Source organism: Manis pentadactyla, chromosome Y (genome assembly GCF_030020395.1).
Source record: "Manis pentadactyla isolate mManPen7 chromosome Y, mManPen7.hap1, whole genome shotgun sequence".
Classification (NCBI taxonomy): domain Eukaryota; kingdom Metazoa; phylum Chordata; class Mammalia; order Pholidota; family Manidae; genus Manis; species Manis pentadactyla.
The window spans coordinates 30,594,113-30,615,738 of record NC_080039.1 but is presented as its reverse complement, the minus strand read 5'-3'; the positions used below and the strand labels follow the sequence as shown (position 1 = coordinate 30,615,738).

The 21,626-nt window shown below is 36.1% G+C and overlaps 1 pseudogene; it reads right to left on the bottom strand.

The window, feature by feature from the left end:
* LOC130682115 (putative bifunctional UDP-N-acetylglucosamine transferase and deubiquitinase ALG13) overlaps positions 1 to 21,626 on the bottom strand; it is a 101,901-nt pseudogene that overhangs the window by 8,147 nt on the left and 72,128 nt on the right.

Below are 21,626 nucleotides of genomic sequence, written 5' to 3'. Positions count from 1 at the left end.
AACGTTGAACTCTACAATTTACTTTGAAATGCACCAAAAATAAGATGGATTGAAGGGAAAGATGGATACATGAAGTACAGTTAAATGTTAATGATAAAATCCAGGTAGTGGATATATCAATATTTATTTTAAAATTCAACTTTCATGTATGTTTGAACATTTTCATAAAATGCTGGAATATGTATAATTAGCATTATGTGCCAACTGAGTAGATCCTGGGCAGGGGTACGTAAGTGAAAGGAAGGAGTAAGGGTTTAGATACTGGGTAAATTAGGTGGAAATGACACATTATTAACAAAACAGGAAACCAAGAAGAGTCCATGTTTTACATGGCCTGGAGAGAAGAAAAAGGGGGATAACAATGAATTTCATTATAGACAGACTGAGTTTGAAAGAAAGAAAGCCAAATGTAGCAAGTGGCTAGACACAAGTACCTGAAAATTCAGAGGCCAGGGCTAGACAGATTTAGGAACCATCTATATAAAGGTGATAATGAAGCTTTAAGGTAAAGAAAAAGGAAAGAATGGAGGTGAAGATGATCTTGGTAACTACCATATGGGCTAGGAAGAAAAAAAACAGAACAGAGAAGCAGCTAAAAAATCAAGGTAACGTTAAAGTAAAGAAAGTATAAAGAAGCTACAATTTTCAACTACAAATCTCTTTTGAAAAACACTGCCAAACAGAGGTGTAAAACAAAGAATTTCCTATGGGAAACTGCTCTTTACTTTGATGGAGGAAACAACACATGGCTGAAATCCACGACAAATCAGACCCCCAATTCCTCCAAAAAAAAAAACATTCTCCAAATCTTTGAAATTAGGTTGGAATTACATTTAGGTAGGTAATCCTAAATACCAAAGATTACAACAGTTTCATACACTTATGGTAGGAATTTATGAAATGAAGAAAAATTTGTTATCGACTCCTGCTTTTCAAGAAAAACAGTTGAGAAAGTAAAGATATCCAGTTGAGAATGTTCTTCAGGGAGAAACATCTCAGACCTAAATAACCCTCACCCAAGTCTCAAAATCTACTTACCTTGAGGCAGATCATTGCCACTTGGATCACAGGAATAAGGTGGAGGTGGAGGTGGAAGAGGTGGAGGTGGTAAATTTGAAGCCTCTCCATCCTCAAGAGGATAAAGAGAATAGGAAGGATAGGAAGGATAAGAAGGATGAGGAGGATAAGAAGGATGAGGAGGAAAAGGAGGAGGAAGAGGAGAAACAGGTGGTGTTGGTAGATAGGCAGCAGGAATAGGAGCAGAGAGGTATGGACAGGATGGTGAGGTGATCACTAAAAAAGAAACAAAAAGTAGCGATGCACAACCTTAATACCTTACAAGCAATAGCTCATTGTCTACTCCTCCTCCACCCCCAATATGTCGAACAACCCTAATCCTTATGTTTTGACTTAAAATAAAAAACTTGGAAGGTAAGTTGCCCATATTCTCTTAGACAAGCCAGTTAAAAACTAGGATTTATTACAGGTTAGTTTTAGTTTTGTAAATTACTTGAAATTAAGAGGAAAAAAAACTGAAACTGAAGAACTTTGACTACCAAAGACTTTAAACATTAGCTAACAGGTACATAAATATAATACCATTAAAGCACAATTTTTACTTAGCTTAATACAAAATTAAGGATGTTTTCAGACATCTGCCACTCTTAGATCATTAAGAAGCTAGTAAGAGAGACTAAATTGCACAGATTACAGATGAAGTAATCCTTGGAGGTTTCTACTTGTAGCATTGGAGTAACATAAGGAACTCTAAATCATGATATTTCCATTTCTAAGCATGTACAGAATCTAAAACAGGCTAGCTGAAATATCTTATCCCTTTAACTTTCTACAACTGTTACTACGTTTTAAAAACAATATTCATATAGGAGTCGGTTTTTGACAATTAAAATATAAATATGTTCAAATATGAATACATTTCTCTATGATGATAAAGGCAACAATGCAGTTCCAACCTAGTAAAAAATATCCCTCTATATACATAGTATGCCAAAAAATGTGTTACATTTTTGACAAAAGGTGAGTGATAGAACCTTTCAAGTTTAACTGAATCATTTTAGCTGATTTAGAAAGTCAAGTACTAAATTTTATCATTGTTACCTGCACTTTAATTTTAATTCTGAGAAGTATAGAAAATTTAGTCTTGTTCTTCAATAAAGGTTTAAATTCAGTTTTAGAACACTTAGTTCAACTAACAGCCCACACAAGCTGAATTTGTTATCCTAGTAATTTAATGAGGAATAAGGCCAAGTATTAGAAGTAAACCACACTGTTTTCATTCACTGACATAAATATTAATAACACACTTATCTATACTCTTTATTCAGTTACAGGCTAATAGTAATAGGAAATCTGTGTCTTAGGGTAATATAAAAGTTTATAAACAGCTCTTTAGGGGTGATGAAACTTCTTTTTTGGTTGTGGTGTTATACAACTCTATGTATTGTCAAAACTTAAACAACTGGGCACCAAAAGACAAATTTTATTGTTTCTAAGTTAAACTTTAAAAACTTGCTCAACTGTTTTGGAGTTTTGTTTTGCATATAGAAATATTCACCTGTACAGTTTTAGAAAAGGAATCTAATTTTTAGAACATCTCCAAATGCTTTGAAGACCTCATGGATTTGTTTACTCTTATTCCTCTTAAACTAGCACTCAAATCACACCATTTTGAAAAAGCAAATGGAGTAAATTCACTCAGCTGAAGACAGAATGTGGTGATGATCACTAAATAAAAACCAAGTATTAGACACAGACGTAGCTAAGTAAGTTCTCATGGGCCTGAGAGGATCAAGGGCAGAAGAGATATGGAGGTTAACTTTATCTGAAATCACCGTACTTGTAAGTACAGAATGTAATAAACCCCCTAAGAAAAAGCTTTCATAATTTCTAGCTACTCTCTAGAGATACATGAGCATTCTCATTCACAGTTTTAATAGGGCTCTATAGGCTTAAAGGGTATATAATTCAAGAGGTAACTCCAGGACAATGGAACTTTTCTAAAGTATTAGTGGAAACCAATGTAATGTACTAAAAATGCTTATTCTCCCTTGTCTTTGTAGGTGCAGTGTGCTTCAGGACATTTCAGGGGAGAATATGAATATGCATAGTAAGATTCGGCTTCTTACAGATCAGGCCTGGACCTAGGTGTAGTGAGGTGCAAAACTGAAGGGGCCACCAAGTTAACACTCAAAATAACCCATGGCAAGTAAAATATAAAAATTCTAAATTAAGACAGGATCCAAGCCTGCACCTGCATGACCCCCAACAATGAATGTCTCATTCAACTCACCCTAAGCCTGGCACACAGATTTTATGTTTAAAGTTTCAATACTTTATCATGGATATTTTCTGCATTGACCTTTATTTTTAAAATAGTGCATTAAAGTACTATCTTGATTATTGTGGGTTTTCGGCACTTCCTTAAATCTTGCATCCAAGGCAAATGAGTCCCTAGTCGCAGCTCTGACAAGCACCTTCGAAGTTACCAAAACTCAGTTGACAGCATTTAATGCTTATGAGGAGACTCATGTTAAAGGCAATAATAGCATCTAGTAGGTAAGAAGTGGCTTAAAACAGGATGAAATGGGGTGCCAGAGAAACACATGAATAACACAATGCGAAATATGATTTGTTTCATCTAGAGGACTGATGGGAATGATAAAAAATAACTAAAAAGCAGCCATGAACTAGTAGACTTACAGCTGAGGTTCCTAGGTGACTCAAAAAACAAAAAGTAAAATAAATGAAGGCAGTATACATTTTTAGAAATATCTACATAGAACACAATTTGGCATTTAAAGAGTAAGCGTTCGATGACTGTAAGTGAGGCATTACAATGTTTAATTCAGCTGTTACTTCATTTTTTTTTAAGCTCATGCATCTGCTAGAAACAGTGGTTTTTCCTTACAATTAGCACAAAGTAGTAAAACGGTCTACATAAACATTTGCAGTGAAAATTTTCTACGGTAATTAACATATACTGCATGGTTTTGTTCTAGGCACTGTGCTAAACAGTTAATTTTTAAGTTCTACATCAAAGAAAACACATCAAATGAATTATTTTAAAGTGGACACTATGAATGTCAAGTAAAACTTTGCCAGCCATTCAAGAAAAATTCCATGTGCCCCATCCCAATCATAACCCTCCCTTTCCCACCATAATTAACTGTTATCCTTTCATAATATCATTTCCTTATGGTCTTAAGGGTTTTGTTACCCAAATATGTGTCCCTAGATAGTTTTTTTAAGTTTATGTCTTGAATCTCTTTTAAATCTGTTGGTCCTTTCTCCACCTCTGTCATTTCCTTTCAGTTTCTTTTTTGAAGAATCTGGGCCCTTGGACCTGTTAAATTTCCCAGTCTGGATTTTGCTGATCACATACGCTTGGTGCATTTCAACATGTTCTTCCACATTTCCTGCAATTGGGCAGTTGGATCCAGGAGGCTGGATCAGACTAGGATTAAATCCCTTGGCGCTTCTGTAAGTAACATGTGACTGCCTCTGCAATCTCAGCAGCTATTTCTGCTTAATACCCATCCATTCAGTAAGGACTGCAAAATGATTATGTTCTGCCCCTTTTATTCACTGATCATATATATATATGTATGTATATTAGTATTCCAACTATACACACACACACACACACACACACACACACACACTTGCCCTCAACTACTATTTGGTTACACATTGGTTCAGTTCATATAAGGCAAGCAGGATAAATGCTTCTTTCACTTAATTTTGCAGTGTTCAAGAAAATGAACTGGTTTCCTATCATCCTCTTAAGGTAACAAATTTAAAAACATTAAGAACTTTAAAATTTAACACATTTTATGTGTTCTAACCTACTGTAATTATCATTGCTGAGGCTTAAATTATTCCATTTTTGGCCAGTGGGAACCTGTTCAAGACAGGTCCTAAGTCCTTTTGACGTGAGTCTAGTAACTCTTCCTAGCTATCTGCCATGACAAGATGATCCAGGCTCATCTTGAACATGTCCTGCAGCCATTTCTCCACAAAGCCCCCACCTTTTTTTAAGTGAGGAATAGTATATCAAGACTACAAATTGAGTGCTAAGGTTATTCATCATTTCTAGGCCTTTTCTGTGGACAAAGCTACGAAAAATACACATTTATTTAAAGATAAAATACCTTAAGTTTATATCGATACTTTCAAATTTGGGACCACAGAAGCTTTTACTCAGCCTCTTTATCACATCTGTATTACCTTTCTTCCATATTGAGACTCCTGGTTTGCTAGGACACGAGGGGATAAAATTAGAATATCCCATACTCACTCTTGTTTTAGCCAAGATTCGTTTCAAAACAATCTGAGTGAACTTGATATGATTCATGAAAGCATTAAAAAATGCTTACCACATGGTCTCTCAACTCTCCCATTTTTAAAAATAGCTATGCTGTATCTACAATGTCTAAGTATAAGGCTGTTGCTATTACACAGTAAATTCTCAACCTCTAACCTGTTTGTATTAATTCTTCCAGTAATTATGTATTTAATACCATCAGATCTTATGCTGATGTTTCTAATTGTTTTAGTAGTCTTAAAGTCAAAGCTCATTCTCTAGTACACTGATGTCCATTCAATACAACTTTCTGTGATGGGAGAAATAACACTTCTGGGCTGTCCAATATAGTTGCCTCTATCTCTATGTGACTTTGAGCAGTTGACATGTGGCTGCTGACTAAGCAACTGAAAGCTTATTCAACTATAATTAACTGAAATTTAAATAGTCACATGTGGCTAGTGATTACCCTGCTTGATGGCATGGCTTTAGTAGATTCTTCAGGAAGGGCTCATGCAACTAAGATTCTCTCAATTCTTACATCTGCCTTTAGGCTTGATAATCAGTTTAATTAGATATAAAATCTTTGGTTTACGTTCTTATTTATTATCTCAAATGTTACTCCATTTTCTTCTGGCAGAAGCTATCAAGTTTGATGAATAGCATTTCATTTTTTTTTATGTCCCATAGGCTCTTTCATCTAGATTACAAAAGGACTTTTTCTTTAATGTCCAGACATTTTACTAGAATGTTCTGGTGTTGCTTGCTCTGGGTCAATATTCTCAGGTAAGCAGAGTGCTATTTCAGTACACAGTTTTAAAGCTTTTTCAATTTCATAAAAGTTTTCTGAATTAGAGGTGTTACCATTTGTTCTTTCTCCTTACTTTGGTTTTCTTCTTCAGGGAGGACTTCTACAGTGTTTAGTCTCCTCTGCCTATCTTTAATACATCACTTTTGATTTTTTAAATTTTCCTTTTCTTCATTTTAGATTTCCCTTCTTTCTTACATCTTTCTCTTAAGGCATTATCTGTTGTATATTTTTGGTCATGTTTGTTATAGTTTTGCCTTCATTACTGAAATTACTTTCTTCCATTTCTAATGCTTTCCTGAGGTCTGTCACATATGAGTTTTTCTAACTCATTTGCTATTTTTATAGCATTTTATTAATGTCTTTAGCTCATTCTGAAATAATTAATTAACTAGGCATATTTCTGACATACCTCATGCCTTTAGGGATACTGTTCTTTTTTCCCCCTCAAAATATCTTTGTACAGAATTTTATTTTGCACTTTTCTTCCATTCATTTTTAAGTGAAATTATTTTTCATGAACTTTAGAATGAGTACAGGAAAGCTTTTCTAACTTCATAGGACTTTATTTTCTTGTGCAGTATTAAAAACCATGAATGATTTCTAGGGTGCCTTGACTCTGTTCTCAACTTTAATCAGGACCTGCTCTTTTGACTATACTGATCAATTCTGACTGCACTCTCAGCAGTTTCTCCTTGGAATGTCAGTTTTGAGTGTTCTTAGGGGCTAAATTGTTCCAAGCCCTTCAATTCCTTTACCATGTACCCAAAGCACTCACCCAGTATTGGAGAGGTCAAATCCCTTCCCAGTCTTAGCTGCCCCTTCCAAATTGGCTGCCTCACTTTCCCATAAATTATTAGCCCTTTTGTAGTTCTTCTGTTCTCAGGTCCATCAGACAACAGCCCCAGTGCTTCTGTTTTCTTGCACCCACACAGACCTGATAGCATGCAAGTCTTGTGACTGGTGGTTTGTCCCGACCTCTTTAAATCTGGGGGGTTCAGGGTGATGCCTTGGTCACCTAGTTTTGTTGTAAGTATTGTCCATGGTTTGGTTTTGCTACTTCCATTTTTATTTGGGGACTCAGATTGAAAACCTATGCTGCTGACATTACCTTTCCAGAATTCTGAGAACTTTAAATTAATTGACTCACTGGAATTCTACATTTTTAAGTTGTTAATATCAGATCAGAAAGGTTCAAAAACTTACCCAAAATTACACAGCTACTACGTTGTTAAACCAAGATTCAAGCCTAGATTTCTTAAATTCTGGAACCCGTAATTCTTTATTACAACATTCATGGGAAAATGATTCATTATATGGCAAGTATTTTATAGCAAACTTTTTACAAATTATCTGTGAACAGCAAAACATCTCTAATTCCTGTACAATAAAACTTGACTCAAAGTTTAAGAAACTTGTGAAGTTCTCTAAACTCTCAGTGGAGTAGCAAAATAGCTACAAAATCATATCAAAGCCAAATCTGCAAGAAAAAAACTGAAACTCTGGCTTTTAAATATCATGGATTACTCAACTACAGAACATACTTTATTAACTAGCTTAAATTTAATACTGGTTATTAAAGTAATCCTATCTAATCACTAGAATTGTTGTATGTGCATGTTCATGAATAGCAAAAGAGGTTTCCAAAGTAGCAACCACTGATAACCTACCTGGCCTGCCTTGTGTAGGTGGAGATACAAATAGAGGCTGCATAACATTCTCTGAGGGAACTGAAGTGGTATTACCAACTTGATTAGCTGCTGCACAGTTTGATAAGACTGAAGCTGGAACATTACTGGCACAGGAAGCTGCAACTGCTGCAGAATTTACCAGCACCTGTAAGTGTGGAAGAAAGTTTAAAACTCTAAGTTCAATTTTTCAAACAATATTGGTCTCTTACCTGATCCTAAATTTCATGAATTAGTATTCTGACTACTAAAACATCGAGAAGTCAATCTTTATGTAAACCCTGTATGGGAAGGAAGTTTTGGGAAGTTTTAGTAAATGACATAGACTTGACAGGTAATTTGTATTAGCTTACTCATTATACAAGAGATCCACAGTAGAATATGAGTAGTCTAATGCCAGCACACAGAACAGTGTCGTGATTACAATAGATGCTCAATTTGTTGAATGAATTTACTACTCATTGTGCCAGGCACCACAAAGTACAATAATACTTAATATAGAAATATAAGTAGCTTCTTGAAAGTATGATGAAGGGCAAAGTGAACAAGAGGAAAAAATCATTCTCCTCTGTTCAGACCATTGCAACTGCTTGATAACACAATGAAGATTACCTTCTGGGGGTAGTTGTATGAGGTAACTGTGTCCTGAGGAGACATAGAACATGGTCCTCTGTCCTGAAGAGACTTTAATGAATACAGAAATATAGTTAAATGAAGGGAAATCAAGAAACCAAATAACACAACACATTAATAAAAAAATCTGCTGTGTTTCAACATCTCCTAAAATTAAGCAAATATGGTACATCCTCAAAGTATTCAAATTTGGAAGTGACTACTAAGGTAATATTCCAGAAGGTATCAATCTGCTGCCTGACTGAGGTGACTGCTCTATTTCTGATCTACAGAGATCCTGATCATATGCAACTCTAGTCCCAATGTAGATACTAAAATAAAATGGAGGACTGTAATGTAAACACTTTCTTCGTGGCCTTCCTTGCCTTAGAAGCTTCAACATCAGTAGGACCAGCAGCAGTTTTGCTAAAAGAAAGCATGCCATTCGAAGATGTAACTTAAGACAAAGGTAAGGTATCTGGTTGTTCAGCCACATCCTATCCAAGAAGGATGTAGTATAGTGCAAACACTGCTCCCCTCTGGTTCAAGACCTTGTCTTTGTCAAAGTAAAATGATTTTAAAATGCTCAGACTTATGCATGGCAAATTGTCATGACAGAAAGAAAAACTAGCAGTGGAAATTGGTAATAATGATAACACAGAGGGTATCAAGGGAAGTAATCACAGGAAACAAGAGGAATCACATTGTGACAAAGGTGAGCCTAACTTACATGGACGTAAGATTGCATGTTTCTAAAGTCTGTTCAACTATAGCCAAAGCACCTGCCAAAAAGAAATCTTTGGCCCTGGCTCTGAAGATCCAGTATCAATTTTAAACTCTAGGAAAATATTCAGTTGAGAACTGGGCATGGAAATAAGATGTAAGAATAAATGTTCATGGTTTTTCAGAAGTCCTGTGCCCAGAAATCTCTAAGTTCTGCATTGGTCCTCTCCCCTCAGAATGCTGTGAAAAAACTACATAGGAACTTGCTATGGATTTGGTGACTAGAGGGTAGAAGTGGAGCATATTATGAAGAGATTGAAAGCTACTGGTGATGTATGATAAAGTAAATTCAGAACAAAAGAGAATATGTGGCAAGTGAAAATAAGTGAACAGAAAGAAATGTCTACTCTTATTATCCCTGATGTTAAGATTTTTTACTTGTTTTCTTCATTTTTTTGTGCAAGTCGCTGTTTTAAGTGAAAGGCTATTTTAAGAGACACGTGATATGAGACTAGTAATGATGGAGGGGGAAAAACCTATTTCTCTAGATGGGCAAAGAAAGGAAAGGAGAAGTAAGGGGAAAAGAATTACACATCATAGTTTTCACCTTCCTAAGATGGCCTAAACAGTAAAAACAAAAATCTTGTACCTGAAGCTATCAAAGTTAAAATTAATCAAAGTTAGAGAAAGGAGGGTAGTTATTCAAGTTCTTCACAGATATTCCAGTTCTCCTGGGTACATGGTAGGTTGCTCTTCTGGCCTCATCTAAAGTGAGGTATGGCCATGTGACTTGCTTGGCCAATGAAATACAAGCAGAAATACTAAGAACCAGTGTTCAATTTCCTATCTTTAGCCCTGCCTAGGTGACTGTGAAAGCCCAAGTCCAACAGTCTGCGTCCCTGAGTGACTATGACGAAAAAGGCCTGCAACTAACCTGCACTGGACATACAATATCAGCAAGAAAACTGTCCTGTGTGATGCTGCTGAGATTTTCAGAGGTTGATACTACAGCTAACCTGCCTAAACAGTAGTTGGTAACTAGAAGTAGGGTGCTCCTGTAACAAAAACCTAACTTGAGAAGATTATGAACTTGAAGCCATTGGGGGAAGAGATTTAGAAAACAATGTAAGTTTCATATTGTGATTACTAGTAGACGAGTTTAATAAGGTATCCTAAGACAGACATGTATATAAAAGTAGTTTGCAGGCAAAAATGAAGGGAATAGAGTCCTTGAATACAGAAACTTGTAGGGTGGAAGCAACTGCTTCAACACACAACTATACAGATAAAATTGATAAATGCTCTGAACAACAAAGAACAGTTAAAACTTGGCTTCAAAGCAAGAATCCAAACTAAGGATATAGCACCTAATGAATCTTGAACTTTACCAAAATGGCTCATGAAAAAGCATCCAAAGATGGATCTTCCATCAATTCCTGATAAGCTCAAGGTATCTGCAGTTAGGTAAGAGAGAGACATAGGAATAAGAAAGCAAAGAATTATAGCAAATCTAAGTAGTATATCTATTTAAAAAAAAGAACTGGCAGTATGGCTATTGGCACTTGAAACTAACAGGAACCAAAGCAGCAGCATAGTAAATCAGTCGAAGAAACTATAACAACTAAAACTGTGCAACTGAGATAAAATGTCCCTTGGGCCCCCAATTTCCTATAAGTAAAAAGTAGGTTGAGTACCCAAGAGTTCTGGAAAACAGTGAACGAGGGAGCCCCTCTGGGGAGCAGTCCCCAGGCCTCAGCTGAGGGTCCTCACAATGTCTATCATAACACACTTGTTACAAGCAGGTAATGTTTCTCCCATTTTCCCCAAGTGGGAATTTTTACTGCAGTTTTTCAGTCCCCACTCCCCTGTCATAACCTGGGTGTGTAGGAGGTAAATTATTTTGTCTCTTTAATTTTAGGCTTCCAGATCAAGAGGAGCCACATCTGGACACAATACAGAAAGCACTACACATTTCCCAGAAACCTTGGACTGAGTTTAATTACACTGAACGTGATTTTGGGGTTGACACCCTTGAGGTAAAATCAAGCATTCTGCCTATAGGAGGGAGTTTGAGCTGAACTGTTTTAGTCCTTAAGTGCTTTTAAAATATTTCCAGCTTTTTGACTTCCAGGCACAGAGAAGTTAGATTCTTCGGTGGGACATACTCTGGCTGATGAAAAAGAAGTGCAAAGAAAGTGACTCATAGCATCTCCAGGTGGAAGCTGTAAGAGGCAGTGCACCATTCACTACCTTTTGGTTCCTGCCTTGGAAATCATGGTTGGAGCTTCCATCAGCCTGAGTCCCTGAGCAGAGCCCTCCTGTAGACCTCCACTGGACATGCAGCATGACCAAGAGGCAAACTTTTGTTATATTAAGTGAGATTATGGACCACTCCTACTAATACAAAAAGCGTGATAAAATCCTCTAAAATATCATGCCTGATGTTTTAATTTCCTCTTGTATTGACATGTATTAGGAATATCTATAAACAGATTAATTTCGGAAAAGGGGTGTGATCTTGAATGAGTTACTTGATTTCTGGATCTCAGTGTCTTCATCCATAGGATGGAAATGATACCCTAAATACCTTATAGGATTGTTATGATTAAAATATATTTATATGTATAGCTGTTAGAACAGTGCCCTAGTACACAGTAGGAGCTATAGGTGCTGGCCATTATTGTTAAATACCTACCAAGTTTGCTGTAGATTCAGTTGTGCTATGAACATCTGAAGTTTCGTAGTCTGGTTCTAGAGAATATAGTCAAAGTAAAGTAAAAAGTGAGCATTATTTTAGAGTCTGAAATTTTATAAAATAATGATTAATGTCAGATTACATCTAGAGCTCACTGACCTGAAGGATACATATATTCTTTGCATTTATATAAAAGACAGAAGAAGGATGTTCGTGTAGGGCTTTTTAGCTCAGCAGAGCCAAATGGCCAAATAAAACTTGCTTTTTCTCAAGTTTTATTGATACGCGTTCAAAGCCAAAATGTATACATACTTGAAACAAGTGATTGGAGATATTACAGCCAGAAATTGGCTGTAAACAATACAAATCTCTCCTCTGAAAATTCCCTTAGTTCTTAGAGGTCAAGCAGAGGTTAAAAAAAGAAAAACAGCTATGTCCAATTTTTCCAGTGATTAAGTTCATTGCTCTAGAGTTAGGACTGTCTATATTTGAATCCTGATGAACTGTATTACTTTAGGCAGGTTATTTAGTTTGTATCTCAATTTCTTCACCATAAGACATGGATAACAGAACCTAGCTCATCAATAGGTGGGGATGGGGGAAAAGGACACGGTGCTTGACGTAAGAGTAAATGGTGTACAAAGTAATCTGAGTATAATCCATAGTTTGCAAAGGTTAAACATTACAGATATGTCATGCCTCATCTGTTTTTTCCACCTGTTTCAGGTAAATAATACATTTAAAATCGGTTTGTTCTCAAAGGATGGCTTAGTGGATTCTGGTACTTTGCTTTACGATTGCTATGCCATTGAAATGCATAGAAAGTCAATCTTCAACTGGACAGTTTTCCACCAAGCAAAACCCCACAGGTCAAAACTGGATTTGATTCTTAAACACATCACTTATCAAACACACATGCATGCAACCACTCCAAACATCAGGATTTAAGGTGAGAAACAAAGACTGTGATTATGCCACTACAAGTGAGCAGTACATCTGAAGGAACCCACCAGGCTAAAGGGTGAAGACAAAAGGACCATGCTGAGTAAAAGAGCAGGGAGTACACATCCTTAAGCACATGCACCTACAAAGTCTTCACAGATTGATCCTGTGCTACATGTTTTCTTATTAAATTTCTGGAAATATCTATTTCCTTCTACATAAGTAACAGAAAGAGGAGCATCACAAGAAAATAAGCAACTTGACTGTTAAGTCATTCAGACTGCTTTGCACCTCTTTAATCACCAAATTCCTCCAGAAATGCTTCAGTTGGCATGCCACCTTACAGTAAAATGGTAAAAATAAGCACACTTGTGGTGAGAGGCACTGTAACAACCGTTAAGGGCATATATGTATACATTTTAGAGCCAGACAAACCTAAATTCAAATTTATCTCTTCCAGTCACAAAGAATCACATATTACATGATTCCATTTACATGAAATGTCCAGAATAGACAAATCCATTCAGACAGACATCAGACTGGTGGTTTCCTAGGGCTGGGTGGAGGCAGATGGGCGGAAAATGGGGAGTAGCTGCTAATGAGTACAGGGTTTCATTTTGGGATGATTAAAATGTTCTAAAATTGATTGTGTTGATGATAGGTATGCAACACTGACTATACTAAACACCACTGAATGGTATGCTTTAGATAGATGAATTGTGTGGTATGCAGATATCTAAATGAAGCAATTATTAAAAATATAAATCTCTGTCACTTACCAAGAGTATGACTTTGGCCATGTCACTTACCCTTTCTATCTCAGTTTCCTCATATACAAAATAAGGACACCACATCCATCAGAGGGATAAAGTATTTATTAAATTATCAATATAATTACTTAGTACAGTGGATGGTCAATAGGATTCAGTGAATAGTAATGTTCATCAACAAAGGAGATTAATTACTTTGGATGAAAGAGTTATCTCATAGAAGTCTCGTAAAATAATAGCTAGTCATGTGAAAAGCCTAAAGTAGTTATACAAATTGTGAGGACAACATGAATAGTGTTTTACTAATAAGGAATATTTGTTTTCCATACTGGAGTCCCACCAAATCAAATTCACTAAAGACATATGCAGAGACCTGAAAATAAGTTATAACAATTTAGTGGCCTACAGAAATAGAAGTCTGTTCTTCTAAGCAATACCAAAACATCTTCAAAAACCTAACAAGCTCTAACACAAGAACTGGTAACTTTCAAAAACCAGAATATATACCCACAAAACTTTGAATCTACAATGCCACAGAATCATCTTCAAAAAAAACATTTATACAATTGTAACTGACTCACCATTGTCATTCTGGTCACTGCCCTCCTCTGAATTCAAAGTCTGTGTGCCTGAGCTATGTCCTTGCCTTTCAACATAGTGTCTCGAAGGAACAGGCACCATTGTAGAGGGTCCTCCATGATTCTGTACCAAAGACACACACACACACATAAACATACACATGCAGTTCTCTGCCTCTGTAGTCAGGAGAAAAGAGTTATAAATATATTAAATGTACGTGACATTAGAAAAATGAAGAAATAATAATCAAGAAAACAGAAAATACTGCCCAAATTATTTGTCCACCTCTATCAACAAATCTCTAAGAAAAGCTTAAAAAATAAGTTTTTCACCTTTAAAAGCTCTAAGATGCAAAACTCATGTTTATCAGAAGGGCTTTATTTGGTTGTCTGTGTAAAAAGCTAAAATTTATCCACATAGCCTTTATTTTAAAAAAAAGGAAAAGGGAAAGGTAAACAGCTTTTTGAGTGAAGCTTTGACCTACTTACAGGTATAGTTGGATAAACAGTCTCACTCTCTTCTTCAACTTCACAAACAGTAATGGTTTCTTCCAAGCCCCTGGGCATCTGTCCATTCTCGGGAGCGAAGCTATTCTCACTCTTCTTATTCACACAATGCATTTGGTGCTGACTACGCCTAAAGGAACTTAAGTATTTCAGAGTATGAGAAGGAGAAAAAAATGACAGAACATGGTAGTAACTTGTTTCTAATTTCTAAGTAACAATTCAAACATCTCAATGTTGAAACTTTAAAAAAATTTAGATCACATATTTGTTACTTAGCAATGAAGCCAAACTTACCCATTTTCTCTTTCAACACTGAATATTCACTTACCGAGATCTATAGGAAAAGTTATCATAGCTCTGGCAGCACCTTTTACCTGGGCCAGGGTAAAAACCAACTTTAGGGCCCTCCACATTGTGCCTATTTATAAAGCAAGATGAATCCCTAAGAACAGAGGGATGGGAAAATATAATTCTTTATTCAGTAGTGCTTGAGAAGTCAGTTCTTCAAGTTAAACAGAATAAACAACATCATTCTAAAATCATCCAAATACAGCCTTGCTCTCCTCACCACTGGTATTAGGTCTATCCATCATTCAAGAATATAATGCCACACTTATGGCGCTCACCTTGATAGCATTCTATCACCTAGCATCTCTTCCAACTGCTCCGCATTTCCCTAGACTCTGAGAATACTTATCTTCCAATACATCTATTAGACGAGAATTTAAGTATACATAACTTCTATCCTCTATGCTCCCTTTAGGCAGATATTATAAGAGAAATGTAAACTATTAAGATATTTCTAAATTCTACAGTGATTCTGTCCAGGAATGATTTACAGTATGTAAATAGAGATGTACATTATCGTTAAAGTCAGTAAAGCCTTACCTGGGCATCCCATATATCCAACTGAGTCTCTGAGATGAATGTTGAGGATGAGAATATTCACTAGACGTAGTACTGCCAGCTTCCTGTGACTGGTTATGCCCGTAACGTGTACTCTGCTGAAGTCTTGGCGGGAACGAAGTGTCTCCCTTGCTGTAAGCCATAGTCATATGAATCTCCTTTCCTCTAACTTTCTTGAACATCTTCTTCCGTTGCTTCATGTTCACGTCTGACGTAGCTTTCAGGCAAACCAAGAGGCAGCAAATAAACTTCATAACCAAACCAAAAGATGTAGTGTCTCCTCCCAACTCTCACAAATGCCTAAAACTATCGGATTTTTTTTAACAAACCAAATAAATACAGGGAGGGACATTTTGTATTTGGAAAAGCAAAATGAGCAGGTCATCTCTATCAATAGACATCTCAACTCTATCTTTTGTATAGGCAACTTTGGTCCTCAAAAAAGTCATTCTCATTGCTTACATTACTATTACCCAAGAAAGTATGCCTATTAATATCCCTGGCTGCTTCTGTGAGGTGTTTGTCCTCATTCTTTTGAGAAATCTTGTCTCTAAAATCTATTTCAGCTTAACTTTATACAAAATCCCCTAGGAATCTGATTTTCAACAGGGATAAATTTGCTACTTGGGGCACATTTGGCAATGTCTGGAGGCATTTTTCGTTGGCACAACGGGGGAGAGGATGCTACCAGTATTCAATGGACAGAGGCCAGAGATGTAGGTAAACGCCCTACAATACATAGGACCACGTCCCAAAACAAAGTATTATCTGTCCCAAAATGTCAGCAGTGCTAAAGTTGAGAAACTCTATCTTATGTTATACCTTAAAAAAAATACAATATAGACAAGTACAAGAAGGGGAAAATAATAAAACCTTCAGCATACAAACCCATTTCTGGGCCAGAGATCCCCGAAGTATTCTGGCAACCTCTTCCTTTCTGAACAAGCACAAGATTCCAGAGAGGAACAGGTGACACTTGGGTAACTGGTTTTAAGTTAGCCAGTGGAACAACATGCCTTAAAATTTTAAAGATGTCACCATGAAGCCATTGCAACAAGACTCGATTCTCAGTAGTTACACATACCCCAACCCCTCCTGCTTCATTTTCAAGTGTATTCTACTTAAACCATTGACACTAGCTATCTGTTAAGGTTTTCTATTCAGACTAGAAAATCTAACAATAGTTTGTACAATTTCATAGCTATTTATAGCATGTATCCTGTTCCAGAGGAGAGATTGTGATAGACAAGTTTACAAATACTTGTTCCCTCTCCTTGGAAGAGGATTATATTTTCCCACCCCCATTGACTTCAGGCTCATCTGTGTAGCCCACTTTGGCCTATAAAATGTGAGCAGATACCTGAAGAACCTGCACATGATTTGTCATGGTCTCATTCCCTAACTGTGATCATGGAAACATATGCCTAGATAGAGCCTTTGCTGGACTGGGTCCTCTTTTCTGACAGACTGTAAACATTAGCTAAACAAGAAATGAGCATTATTGGTTTAACCCTGAGATTTCTTTGGTTGTTAGGACAGCATAACCTAGTTTAATGTTCTCAACTGGCAGAGGCTCAGTTAGCAAAGCAGCTTTCTAATTCATCTGAACAGTTTTATACCAGAATTCTGTTGTATTAATATTCCTAATAAGTTTGCTAAGGCCTAGGATTTGGAAACTTTTATACAAGTACGTATACTGAAACATCATACTTCAGCATATGCTTTTACAATTTGAAGTAAGTTATCTTAAGCTTCTACCAGATATAACTTGGGTTCTTTTACTAGCATGCTGGTAATTCTCAACAAAAAAGCATCAAGAGCCAAAGATTTTGGTAATTCAACAACTTATTATATTCTCACTTTTTTGCCAATTCTTCAATGAAGACTGTTACTGAATTGTTCTCATTCCCAACTTCCTGAATATAAGCATTATAGTATCTTCCACCTGAATCCAAGTGAACCTGAAATGGGAAGAGACAGTAAGAATATATCTAGTCTCAGGTTGATAGACATTATCTGGCTTCTGCCAAATAAAAAGATCAGTTCTCCCAAATGGAGTTCAGACGTGTACTTATTAAACCAGTTGATAATCAACACTGGCAGTCTGGTTCAATGGAGGCAGCACATGCTGAAAGAGCCTTATATCTAATCACAAACATTTGTAATTAAAATTTAACACAAACATTAGAAGGCACATTTTTCTAGCACTTTGTAAATTAGTTTTCTAAACTTTATATTAATAACTATAGCCACTAATTATTTGGAAAAACATATTACTAATTCTTTGAAGAAAGAACTAACCTGACACATGTCTCCCAAATAGTACAGTCTCCCAGCATACTCCATGTAATTAGGTTTTTGAAGTTCTATTAAGAGAAAATGAAGAGTCAAGCTCAAGTGCTCTACATCATTTGATTCTGTAAATTTTATCAGGGTCTTTGATAATGCTACCACTATAAGCTAAGTTTGTTTTAAAAAGTTTTAATGAGTCATTCTATTTCTCTTCATGGGTTTTTCTCTAAATCTATTTAAGGAGACCTGCCAGAATATTTTTGTTCTACAAAACACAAATAGGTGGAAACTGGAGGTTGTAATCTTAGAATATTGGTCAAACAGCAATAAGGTACCATTTAAAAGTAACACAACTCAATTAAAAAAAAAAGAAAAAAGCTAAAAAAAAGTATCACTATACAGCTTCCTCAAGTAGTCTCTTATTGTTAACAACATTTTGTGTTCCATGAGGTCATAACCTCATTCTAGATTGTTAACTATAGCTAGGTTCAGCAAAGTTCAAGTTGTTGAATATTAAACATTAAGGGCTACCTTGAAGGTAGAAATTAAGGCTTACTTTGATCAACTTAGTTACCTAAAAAAGAGAAAACAATGACCTATTTTAAGGGTTGGCAACCTTTCTCTGTAAAGAGCCACATAGTAAATGTTTTAACCTCTGTGGGCCACAAAGACTGTTCCAGCTACTCAACTCTGTCACTGAAATTTGGATACTGAAATCTAAATTTCATTTAATTTTCATGTGTCACAATACACTGTTCTTTCAAGTTTTTCTGCCACTTAAAAATATAGAGACCATTCTTATCTCATGGAACACATAAAAACAGGTGGCAGGTCAGATTTGGTCCACAGGCCATGGTTTGCAGACATCTGATGTATTATCAATGAGGGAAGTCTTAACAATTTAAATAAGCTTATTTCCAGTTTTAAGTGTCTGGTAGTCCTAGCTATCTACACACTATCACCACACAGTCTTTGCAAAGTTGATGTCCCAGATAAACATCAGATTCTAAGATCCATCCTCACTTCTAAGTCTATTTGTTTCCTCCTTTAGATTTAAACCATGTATTAAGCTAAAAAGTACCAGGCTGTTTTATTTTTGACATAACAGTACATTGACATCTAATAACATCTCTTGTTAGAAACAATCTGCAAAATCATTCTCCTGGATCTGTCAGGATTCAGAAGTATTCTGTTGACATGTCATTACCTTTTCTGCTGTCCAACCAAACATCAAATTCTACATTATGATAGATTTCCGGATCCAGGGCTTTGAGCACCTTGTAGGAGAAGGGCATCTTTGACTGGTTTCCTGGAGACTAAAATAAAAATAATCATGCTACAAACTCCCCATCCTTAGCTTAAGTCTTCCTTCTATGAAGAAGGAAGAATTAGGTTCTTTTTCTAAAAAATTATGTACATATGGCTTCCTTTCCTTCTTTATTAAAAGAATAAATGCATGCCACAATAAATTTTATTTATTGCATCTGAAAGGTGAGGAGACTAAAGAAGCAATTATGCAAATGATCTAAAAAGATGGCAGAAGGGAAATTTTGTCTAAAGCAGCCAACAACTCAAGACATGACATATATATAAATCAATGCAATACAGACCAGCATTAAAGATTCAGTCACAAATATTCAACGAGTCTCATCTTGATATGCACACAGAGGTGCAAGTGTTTCTATACCCTAAAATCACTGGGAAAAAATCTGAAAAGTTTCCTTTCGTCAAAATTTGTTATGATTTCCAAAGGAATTACCTTCTTCTACTCTTCTACTTCTGAGGATTTCACTATGTTCAATTCTTTCCCCAAATTATCAGCACTTGAAGCATACACAGTGATTACTGTAATAATGTCCTACATAGCTAGCTTCAAATGGAAGGTTTGCTTGATTTTCTGCCTATACAGATGGTAACATTTCTCCTGTTTCTTCAACCATGGTTATCAACTATTTTCTTTGCAGAACAGGGTTATTATATTTTTTAATGACAAAAAGAAACCTTAGCATCACAAGACTGAATACAAACTAATTATCTATTGGGTTTGTAATATAACTTGAAAAGAGCTGAAATTTATCAAGGGTTTGGCTTACTTTGAAAAAAAATCTACAATTCCTGAAGAATACAAATAGAGAGAACATTAAGCATGTATTTTACATTTTCAGATTAAGACCTCCACAAAGGAAAACATCAACTCCTCCACCACCCCATTTAACTAGAATGCACTTATTTGACCTTAACTAGTTTAAGTTATGATGCCATATGCCAAGAATATGAAATTTCTTTGCCCTAGAAAATCTCAAACCTTTGCTTCATCTGTTCCTTCACTGTACTCCTCTGGTATATTTTCAGCATCACAGCAGGCACCTAACTCTTCAGTCCTAATTAAAAAGATTTAGAACAAAGAGCTTTATATAAATGCAGAAGCTAAGAAGTCTTAAGCCTGACATCTGCAGCACCACCTAGCGGTTAAAGTAGCTCAGTTCTAAAAATGAGGCAAATACTTTTTCATCCCAACATTTACCTTTATGCTTCCTTTCTGAAAGTATACTCAGAAGATTACCTCCTATATTTCATACCTCCTGTGGGGAAACACTCTAAAGATGGCCCCTATAATCATGCCCTTCTGTGATTCCCCTCTCCCTAAGTTTGCTTCTAACCAATAGGATGTGTATCATTACATTAACATAAGAATGTAATGACTATGTTGCTGGTAGCTCTATGACTCTAAGAAAACAAGTAGCCATGTTCTCCAGCCCCATGTAGTAAAGAGCTGAGGGTTACCTCTAGCTGACAGCCAGAAAAAAAATCTTAGTCCTACAGCTGAAAGGAACGGAATGCTGCCAAGAACCATGTGAGTAGGGAAGTGGATCCTTCCCCAGTCAAAACTCCAGGTAAGAACTCAATACTAACATCCTCATTGCATACTAGAGTGAGACCCTAAGCAGAAAACCCAGCTAAGCTATACCCAGACTCCTAACCCACATAAATTGAGAGATAAGTGTGTTATTCTAAGCTGCTGAGTTTGTGGTAATATTGCTACGCAATAGATAACTAATATACCTTGACTTCCTACTACTGTAGTTTCTGTAAGCCTGAAGCCCTTAAGACAAAATCAGTGAAAAGAAACTTTTATCCTGATATATGGCAGCTACCTCCTGCACTCCCATGTAAGCTTTAAAAAAAAAACACCCAAAAAAACCCCTCTTCTACCAAAAAAAGAAAATAATCGCAAGCATTAAACATCCAAGAAATAGAACTGCATGAAAAAAAGACAATGTGATACCTTACTGGAACCAAACCTATCTGAATTTCCAGACAGAACTAGGAATCAAGAATATAAAACTACAATTTTAAATGTAAGTTTTTGACTAAATCTGTTTAATAGCTGCCACAATCTACATACTCAGGGGTACCAAAAGCAGACACTCAAAAGCTTCTAAAACTAGTCTTAGCCTGAGAGATTCTTTACTAGATGGATGTGTGTCAAGTAACCACTCTGAACCTCAGTCACCTTCTAAAGAACGATGGTGCCGGTTCTGAATCAGTTTTTTGTCAATATGTGGTCCACAGCTTACCTACATCTGAATACTTGGGTGTACTTGTTAAAGCAGATTCTTAACTTCACTCTGACATCAAATTTTGTGAAGGTAGGCCCCAGAATCTGCCTTTCTAACAAGCACCCTAAACAATTTGTATACAACTGAAGTTTGAGAATCATGGGATTTAATAGTTCTAAAGTCTCTTCTGGCAATGAAAAAATTAGATCCCAACTTGTACCG